General features: G+C 38.5%; 1 long non-coding RNA gene across 2 annotated transcripts in view; it reads right to left on the bottom strand.

Annotated features, from left to right (window-relative positions):
• Positions 1 to 1,201: 1,201 nt before the first annotated feature.
• LOC133543115 (uncharacterized) overlaps positions 1,202 to 9,354 on the bottom strand; it is a 77,651-nt gene continuing 69,498 nt past the window's right edge. For both annotated transcript variants that reach the window (XR_009804311.1, XR_009804312.1), the window contains exon 5: positions 1,202 to 1,566. This is a non-coding gene — a long non-coding RNA (uncharacterized LOC133543115). The remainder of the gene's footprint in view (positions 1,567 to 9,354) is intronic.

Raw genomic sequence — 9,354 nt, 5'->3', positions numbered from 1 at the left:
CAGGTTCGATCCCTGCTTCTGCCATCTTTGTCCTTGGGCAAGACACTTTACCCCACCTGCTCCCAGTGCCACCCACACTGCTTTAAATTGAACTTAGATAATGGGTTTTACTATGTAAAGCACTTTGAGTCACTAGACAAAAGCGCTATATAAATATACTTCACTACTTCTATGTGTAGAAATCTTTATTTATAATTGAATCACTTGTTCATTTTTTAACTACTTTCTAGTTATGTTTATATCTTTTTTTCCAAATAGTTCAAGAAAGACCACTACAAATGAGCAATATTTTGCACTGTTATACAATTTAATAAATCAGAAACTGATGACATAGTGCTGTATTTTACTTCTTTATCTCTTTTTTTCAACCAAAAATGTTCACAGGCTGTACATCACTGAAAAAAGGTTGAGAACCACTGACCTAGAGTACTGTATTGAGCACTATATATATAATCATATATATATATATATATATAATCATATATATATATATATATATATATATATATATATATATATATATATATATATATATATATATATATATATATATCCATCCATCCATTTTCTACCGCTTATTCATATATATATATATATATATCCATCCATTTTCTACCGCTTATTCCCTTTTGGGGTCGCGGGGGGCGCTGGCGCCTATCTCAGCTACAATCGGGCGGAAGGCGGGGTACACCCTGGACAAGTCGCCACCTCATCACAGGGCCAACACAGATAGACAGACAACATTCACACACTAGGGCCAATTTAGTGTTGCCAATCAACCTATCCCCAGGTGCATGTCTTTGGAAGTGGGAGGAAGCCGGAGTACCCGGAGGGAACCCACGCATTCACGGGGAGAACATGCAAACTCCACACAAAGATCCCGAGCCCGGGATTGAACCCAGGACTACTCAGGACCTTCGTATTGTGAGGCAGACGCACTAACCCCTGTCACACCGCGCTGCCCCTGTATATATTAGGGCTGCGAATCTTTGGGTGTCCCACGATTCGATACAATATCGATTCTAATCGATTTTTTCGATTCAACGCGATTCTCGATTAAAGGACAATATTTTTCCGATTCAGAACGATTCTCTATTCATTCAATACATGGGATTTCATCAGGATCTACCCCAGTTTAAAAACTATCCATCTAGAAAATCTGCGACCAGACAAAGATGGACAGTTCACCGTCGCAAGAGAGGACAAGGTTGCCACAACCAGTAATTAAACTTTAAGCACAGTAACATACATTAAAATAAATGTTGGGTGCATTCACAAACATAAAGTCTCCATAACCCAGCACAGCAATGAAATTGATCAGAATCAAGCGTTTTCTAACTTGTAGGGAAAAAAATACGACCTCCAAAGAAAAACCCCAATTTAATTTGAAGCTTAGCCCCCAGAAAGTGACATGGCTCACAACAGTTTACCTTCATTTACTTTTCCAACTTGGTCCATTAAAACTTCTGCAACTAGCCTCAGCAACTTGGTCGGTCTGCAAAACTTGGTCCTGCCCGTCGCTCAATGTTGTTGTTGTGTGGCAGCGTGAAGTCGCCGACATTTAACCTGCAAATTCAAGTTATTGCCGTCCGTCAACTGACAAAGCAGTAGCAATTACTTTTGGGTATACTTAATGTTTGTTATACGCCCTGACTTGCAAAACAAGCAAGCCACAAAACCTCTGTTAAAGTCGAAGATTAATGACTTCTTCCGGAAGACTAGACACTCCCAGGGGCTAAAACTTAATGACCTCCGACGGCACAGTGAAGCTGCAGACCACTCTTTTGTTTCAGGTGCATAAAGACAAATGGTCTCGTTGCCTGCTCCTTACTATTAAAAGTTCCATTGGAATTAGCAGAAGGGTAAAAAAAAACAAAAAAAAACAACTTAAAATAAACGGTAAACAATGTTTTCTTCTTCAGACAAAGCCATTACTATTTCAGCAGATATGCTTCATACCTTATCTCTGAAATATGCAGTCTGGGTGAACTTGCTCTAATTGCTTTTCTGCACCGGGCTCGTCTGCTGACCTGAGTTTTGCAACTGTCTCAACACGGCAGTCACAGTTGGACGGCTGATTTTTGATAACAAATGGATGTAAGTGACTGGTGGGCTACGAAGACCCCGTTCATCTATATTTGACAGACCGCGTCATTTGGTGCTTTGTACTCTCGATTGTAAAACACAAACAACAACAAAAGAAGCATTACTGGTCTGACAGCAATTAGGGGAGTTTGTTTGGCAACTTGATTGGTAGAACAAGAAAAAAATACCGTTAAATGGATTCATCACAGCATAATTGCCAACGGTAGGTACGTCTCCCTAGCCCAGGGGTCGGGAACCTTTTTGGCTGAGAGAGCCAAATATTTTAAAATGTATTTCAATGAGGGCATAAGTCCTGAAAAATTGTGCGCGTCCGCCTTTGTAGTCCATAGTCGATAAGCTTCTCCTTTTTTTCTATCTTCTTGTTATGGGACATTCATCCTCCGCTGTTGCTATTTCTAATATAAATAAGTGTAAAGTTCTTACTTATATCTATACTAAAGCGCTAAAACATACCAATGTAGTGAGTTTTTCATTATATACCCAAGGAACTTTAGTTATTAGAGTTTTTAATGGGACACATTTCCGGCGGATGAGGAGATGTTGCTCCTTTATTGACTGAAACAGTCTGAAAAACAGGTCTGAATGTCATTAAAACAGTCAGCTCCATCTTTTGATACTTCTTCCACTCCTGTCCTTGCACGCTACACCGCTACAGCAAAGAAGATGGGGAAAAGACGCTGTCGAAGGTGAGCCACGTAAATAAGACTCGCCTAACCGCGCCACGCTGTCATTTGGTGCTTTGTACTCTCAATTGTAAAACACAAACAACAAAAAAAGAAGCATTACTGGTCCGACAGCAATTAGGGGAGTTTGTTTGGCAACTTGATCGGTAGAACAAGAAAAAAATACCGTTAAATGGTTTCATCGCAACATAATTGCCAACGGTAGGGACGTCTCCCTAGCCCAGGGGTCGGGAACCTTTTTGGCTGAGAGAGCCAAATATTTTAAAATGTATTTCCGTGAGAGCCATATAACATTTTTTAACACTAAATACAACAAAATGTGTGCATTTTAAAGTAAGACCAAAAATTGTGCGCCTTTGTAGTCCATTGTCGATAAGCTTCTTCTTTTTTTCTATCTTCTTGTTATGGTACTTTCATCCCCCGCTGTGGCTATTTCTAATATAAAGAAGTGTAAAGTTCTTACTTATAGCTATACTAAAGCGCTAAAACATACCGATGTAGTGAGTTTTTCATTATATACCCAAGGAACTTTAGTTATTAGAGTTTTTCACGGGACACATTTCCGGCGGATGAGGAGCTGTTGCTCCTTTATTGATTGAAACAGTCTGAAAAACGGGTCTGAAAGTCATTAAAACAGTTAGCTCCATCTTTTGACGCTTCTTACACTCCTGTCCTTGCACGCTACACCGCTTCAACAAAGATGATGGGGAAAAGACGCCGTCGAAGGTGAGCCACGTAAATAAGACTCGCCTAACCGCGCCATGCCGTCATTTGGTGCTTTGTACTCTCAATTGTAAAACACAAACAACAACAAAAGATGTAGTACTGGTCTGACAGCAATTAGGGGAGTTTGTTTGGCAACTTGATTGGTAGAACAAGAAAAAAGTACTGTTAAATGGATTCATCACAGCATAATTGCCAACGGTAGGGACGTCTCCCTAGCCCAGGGGTCGGGAACCTTTTTGGCTGAGAGAGCCAAATATTTTAAAATGTATTTCTGTGAGAGCCATATAACATTTTTTAACACTAAATACAACAAAATGCGTGCATTTTAAAGTAAAACCATCATTTTTAAAGTCTCTTATTCTTGTTAATAAGATTTTTATTCTGAAGCTAACCAATTATAGATCAAATATGTCTTACCATTAATGCGACTTCCTGAACAGGTGTGGTGGAAAACGGTTGGAGAGATTAAAGTGCATGAGAATATTTTATATTTTGAATGTTATTTTTTAACACTGTGATTATGTTAGAATAATTATGCTTAACTTTTACGCTTAAAGGTTGTTGCTATATTTATTGTCACTTATGCTGAAGTTGTATTTTTCTTTGTCTGTACCTGCTGATCTGTATTTCGGATCTGCATAAGTCCTGAAAAATTGTGCGGGTCCACCTTTGTAGTCCATAGTCGATAAGCTTCTTCTTTTTTTCTATCTTCTTGTTATGGGACATTCATTCTCCGCTGTTGCTATTTCTAATATAAAGAAGTGTAAAGTTCTTATATCTATACTAAAGCGCTAAAACATACCAATGTAGTGAGTTTTTCATTATTCACCCAAGGAACTTTTGTTATTAGAACGTTTTTCACGTGACATATTTCCGGCGGATGAGGAGATGCTGCTCCTTTATTGATTAAAACAGTCTGAAAAACCAGTGTGAATTTCATTAAAACAGTTAGCCCCATCTTTTGACGCTTCTTCCACTCCCGTCCTTGCACGCTACACCGCTACAACTAAGATGACGGGGCAAAGACGCTGTCAAAAGGTGAGCCACGTAAATAAAACGGCGCATCCCGAAGCGACTGTCAGAAAGTGGCTTGAAGATGATCTGTAAAACATAATTTATGCAACATTTTGACCAAAGAACCACCATTACATGTTATGTAGACCACGAGAACGAGTTTTACATTTAGAAAAAAAAATAATTGTAAGATGTGTCCTTTAATGCATGTGTCTTAAATATGAAAACAAGATCAAAAATAGACCATTCTATGGCCTGGAAAATACGGTACTCCAAAATATATTCCATTTTTAGTCACAGTCACACAACCTGGGTCCATGGTCTTTGGAATCCTCAATTCCTTACGTCCCTCTGATCAAAATCTTTGCAGACACTCTCGTAACATGTGATGGTGACTGTCAATCAATCAATCAATCAATCAATCAATGTTTATTTATATAGCCCTAAATCACAAATGTCTCAAAGGGCTGCACAAGCCACAACGACATCCTCGGTTCAGAGCTCAAAAAAGGGCAAGGACAAACTCACAACTCAGTGGGACGTCAATGTGGATGACTATGAGAAACCTTGGAGAGGACCCCCCTCCCTCCAACCCCCCAGGGGAGACCGTACACAATGGACGTCGAGTGGGTCTAACATATTATTGTGAAAGTCCATTCCATAGTGGATCTAACATAATAGTGAGATAATTGTCAGGCTTGCCCCTGACAGTTTGTTTGTGTTTTAGTTTTTCCTCTGTGTGTGTGTGTGTACTATTTCCTGTCTTTAGTTCCTGTCAGCGCTCTTATTTTGTCTGTTTCCTGTCTTTCTCCCTGATTGCTGTGTCCCCACAGGTGCGGCTGATTGGCACCTGGCCACACCTGGTGTCAATCAGCCGGCTCCTATTTGAACCGGTTTTGTCATCCAGTCAGTGCTGGATTATTGTGTTGTATTGTCGCTCCTGTCGTGTCGTGTCGGGTCATTGCAGCGTAGCGGTAAGCTATATTTGGTAGCTGTTTATAGCTTAGTGAAGTGAATTATATTTATATAGCGCTTTTCTCTAGTGACTCAAAGTGCTTTACATAGTGAAACCCAATATCTAAGTAACATTTAAACCAGTGTGGGTGGCACTGGGAGCAGGTGGGTAAAGTGTCTTGCCCAAGGACACAACGGCAGTGACTAGGATGGCGGAAGCGGGAATCGAACCTGCAACCCTCAAGTTGCTGGCACGGCCGCTCTACCAACCGAGCTATGCCGCTTACTAGCTTACTGTCTTTTGTTCCCCGCTTCCAGTTTTGTTTGTTCATAGTGTAGTTCGTTATCTTTTAGCTCCCATGCTAGCTCTTTTAGTTTGTTATCCGCCTCGTGCGCGCTTTTTGTTTGTACCCTTTTTTTTTTGTTTTATTGTAGTGTGTAAATCAAAACCATGTTTTCTTATTCAATGCCTGCCTCCCTCTCTGCATCTTGGGGTTCGTCACAAAACTAACTCTGACAATAATAATAGTAAAGCTAGACTGTGTGTGTTCCAGATCTCCATCACTCTTACTCATATAGAGGAATGTTCCATGCTGGTCCACTCATGTTGCACCTTCACTCAGATCCATCAATATGAAAAAAAAAAACTAACTCCTTCACTGGTGACATTATTTGGTCCAGACGACAGCAATGAGCACATTGGTTCAGTGTTTAGTGGCAGTTTAGTCATTTAACACATGGCCTCAAGGACATTTATCACATAAATTGTTCCCATTTCTGTCTAAAAAGCAGATCAACCGGATTGACAAAAAAACAAGTTTGCAAAGAAGAAGACTTTTCTCTGACGAGAACAAAGCGTCAAAGGTTTGGTAAGATCTGTGACAGCCCTTTAATGCCGGAGAATAATGAGAGCCATCACGTAGCGTTGGAACAACTAAGACGCCTGTATTTAACGTCAACAAACCCAAAATATTTCATATTCTTTGTGTTGTGTCGCTTCAATATTGATGCTCTGGCGTTTGAAGTCAGAGAGGAGCCCACATGGAATATCAACTTTATTTTTCTGAACTTCTTGTTTGCTTGGATAGACTACTTTCGCTACTATATTTGATCCACTTTGGACTGGACTCTCACCGTTACGTTAGATTTACTATGGATTGGAATTTTACAGTATCATGTTAGACCCGCTCGACATCCATTGCTTTCGGTCCCCTAGGGGTGGGGGGAGGGGAGGTTGCCCACATATGCGGTCCTCTCCAAGGTTTTTTCCCATAGTCATCATTGTCACTGTCACAGACGTCCCATTGGGTTTGAGTTTTTCCTTGCCCTTATGTGGACTCTAAAGAGGATTTCGTTGTGCAGCCCTTTGAAACACTTTAAGGGCTATATAAATAAACTGACTGATTGATTGCTAAAGCATTTATTTTGTTGATTTGGATTTAATGCATTAATTATTTATTTTCATGTACATTCTGGGTGTCTCCATCTATCCATCCATTTTTCTACCGCTTATTCCCGTTGGGGTTGCGGGAGGCGCTGGTGCCTATCTCAGCTACAATTGGGCGGAAGGCGGGGTACACCCTGGACAAGTCGCCCCTCATCGTGATCTGGGTGTCTCATTCAGTAAAAAAATATATATATATATATAGATAGATATATTATTTTTATTTTTTCCTGGGTGTCTCATTCAGTAAAAAAAACTATTTATTTAATTAATTTATTTATTCATTTATTTATTTATTTTATGGGTGTGTCATTCAGTAAAAAAGATGTATTTATTTATTTATTTTATGGGTGTGTCAGTCAGTAAAAAAATATGTATTTATTGTATTTATTTTTTCCTGGGTGTCTCATTCAGTAAAAAAATATATTTATTTAATGAATTAATTTATTTATTTTATGGATGTGTCATTCAGTAAAAAAGAAATATTTATTTATTTATTTATTTATTTTATGGGTGAGTCATTCAGTAAAAAAATATGTATTTATTGTATTTTTGTATTTATTTTTTTTTCTGGGTGTCTCATTCAGTAAAAAAAAAAAAAATCCATTCTGTTTTTTAAGGCGGTCAATCTGGCGTTTTTTAGCATTCAATCGGATATTATTGTGAGGTTTTGTATTAGTGTTCCTAAAACTAGATATGCCGGCCCCCAGACACATTTTTCTTCTCTAAATGTGGCCCGTGAGTCAAAATAATTGCACAGGCCTGTCATTGCTGGATGGTGAAAATTCCTCATGAGTGTCAGTGTGTTTGGGTTGGAACCCATATCTTTTTTAATTGTTTCTTTTTTTGTTGTTGTTAATTTTGGCTTGCTCTAAATGTTTATCCTAAATAATTAAAAGCGCATTTTGCATTAAAATACACTTTCCACCATAGTGCAGGCATAAAAAAAACAAACAACATTGTTCCTCGTATTTGATACATGTTTTCCTTATTTTTGTTTGGGAGCGCAGTATTGTTTCTGCAGAGTGACAATGATACGGTATGTGGGAGGACACATTCATATTTTATTCACAATGAGCTGTAAAATACATCCTGGTTTGTAAAATCAAAGGAATATTTGTCACAACACGTGCAGGCATGCAGGGCCTCTCGCTGACACAAATAAACACCTCATGGTGGATTTGTAGGCCCGTTGGCTAAAAATACGAGTGTACTCAAGCGTCATCTTAAGAGGCTGAAAATGTACTTCAAAAAGTACAAAAAGACGAATAAAAAGAAGGCAGGACATGAACGCAAACTTCTGCTGCTTCTTGTGTAACACGTTTGTAGACAATCACGGGATTGACTTCTTTACGACAGGATTTATTCTAAAGGACACTTGAAAATAAAATAAAATCATTTCCCTCTGTGGTTCCTTGTGTGTGTATATACTGTATATATATGAACATTTTAATGTGGGGAACATATTGACCATTAATTAGTTGCTTATTAACATGCAAATTATTAACATATTGGCTCTTAATTAGTCATAGTTATTAATATATATACATACATACATTACATACATACTGTGTATATATATATATATATATATATATATATATATATATATACATACATACACACACACACACACACACACATATACATATATATATATATATATATTTCCCAGGGCATTGTGGGCAGATAAATGATTTTCCAGAATTATCATAGTAAATGTGTGTAATAACATCTGCAATCGCCTTTTTTTTTTCTTTTCTAGTCCTTTACTCTGAATATCCTCATTCATGAAACTTTCATTCTCGCTCAAATTAATGGGGAAATTGTCGTTTTCTCGGTTGGAACAGCTCTTTTTTCACTGGAGGCTCCCATTAAAAACAATGTGAGGACGTGAGGAGCCCTCACCCTTGTGACGTCATCGGTAAGGCTTTTTTATAAGCGACCTAAAATTGCGAACTTTATCGTCGATGTTCTCTACTAAATCCTTTCAGCAAAAATATGGCAATATTGCGAAATGATAAAGTATGACACATAGAATGGACCTGCTATCCCCGTTTAAATAAGAAAACCTCATTTCAGTAGGCCTTTAAAGGGGAACATTATCACCAAACATATGCACGCATCAATATATACCTTGATGTTGCAGAAAAAACACCATGTATTTTTTTAACCGATTTCCGAACTCTAAATGGGTGAATTTTGGCAAATTAAACGCCTTTCTGTTTATCGGTCTTTTAGCGATGACGTCAGAACGTGACGTCACCGAGGTAACACACCCGCCATTTTCATTTTCACATTACAAACCGCTGAAATCTGAGTCTGAATCCGAGCTAAGGTCGCTATATCTTGCTGTGGTAACCGCCATGTTGTTTGTATTGGCAGCCCTGTATGACGTCACAGGGATCAAGAACTTTAAAGCTTTTT

The sequence above is a fragment of the Nerophis ophidion genome, linkage group LG25 (genome assembly GCF_033978795.1).
Source record: "Nerophis ophidion isolate RoL-2023_Sa linkage group LG25, RoL_Noph_v1.0, whole genome shotgun sequence".
In the NCBI taxonomy this organism is placed as follows: Eukaryota; Metazoa; Chordata; class Actinopteri; order Syngnathiformes; family Syngnathidae; genus Nerophis; species Nerophis ophidion.
This window is presented reverse-complemented; position numbering and strand designations above follow the sequence as displayed.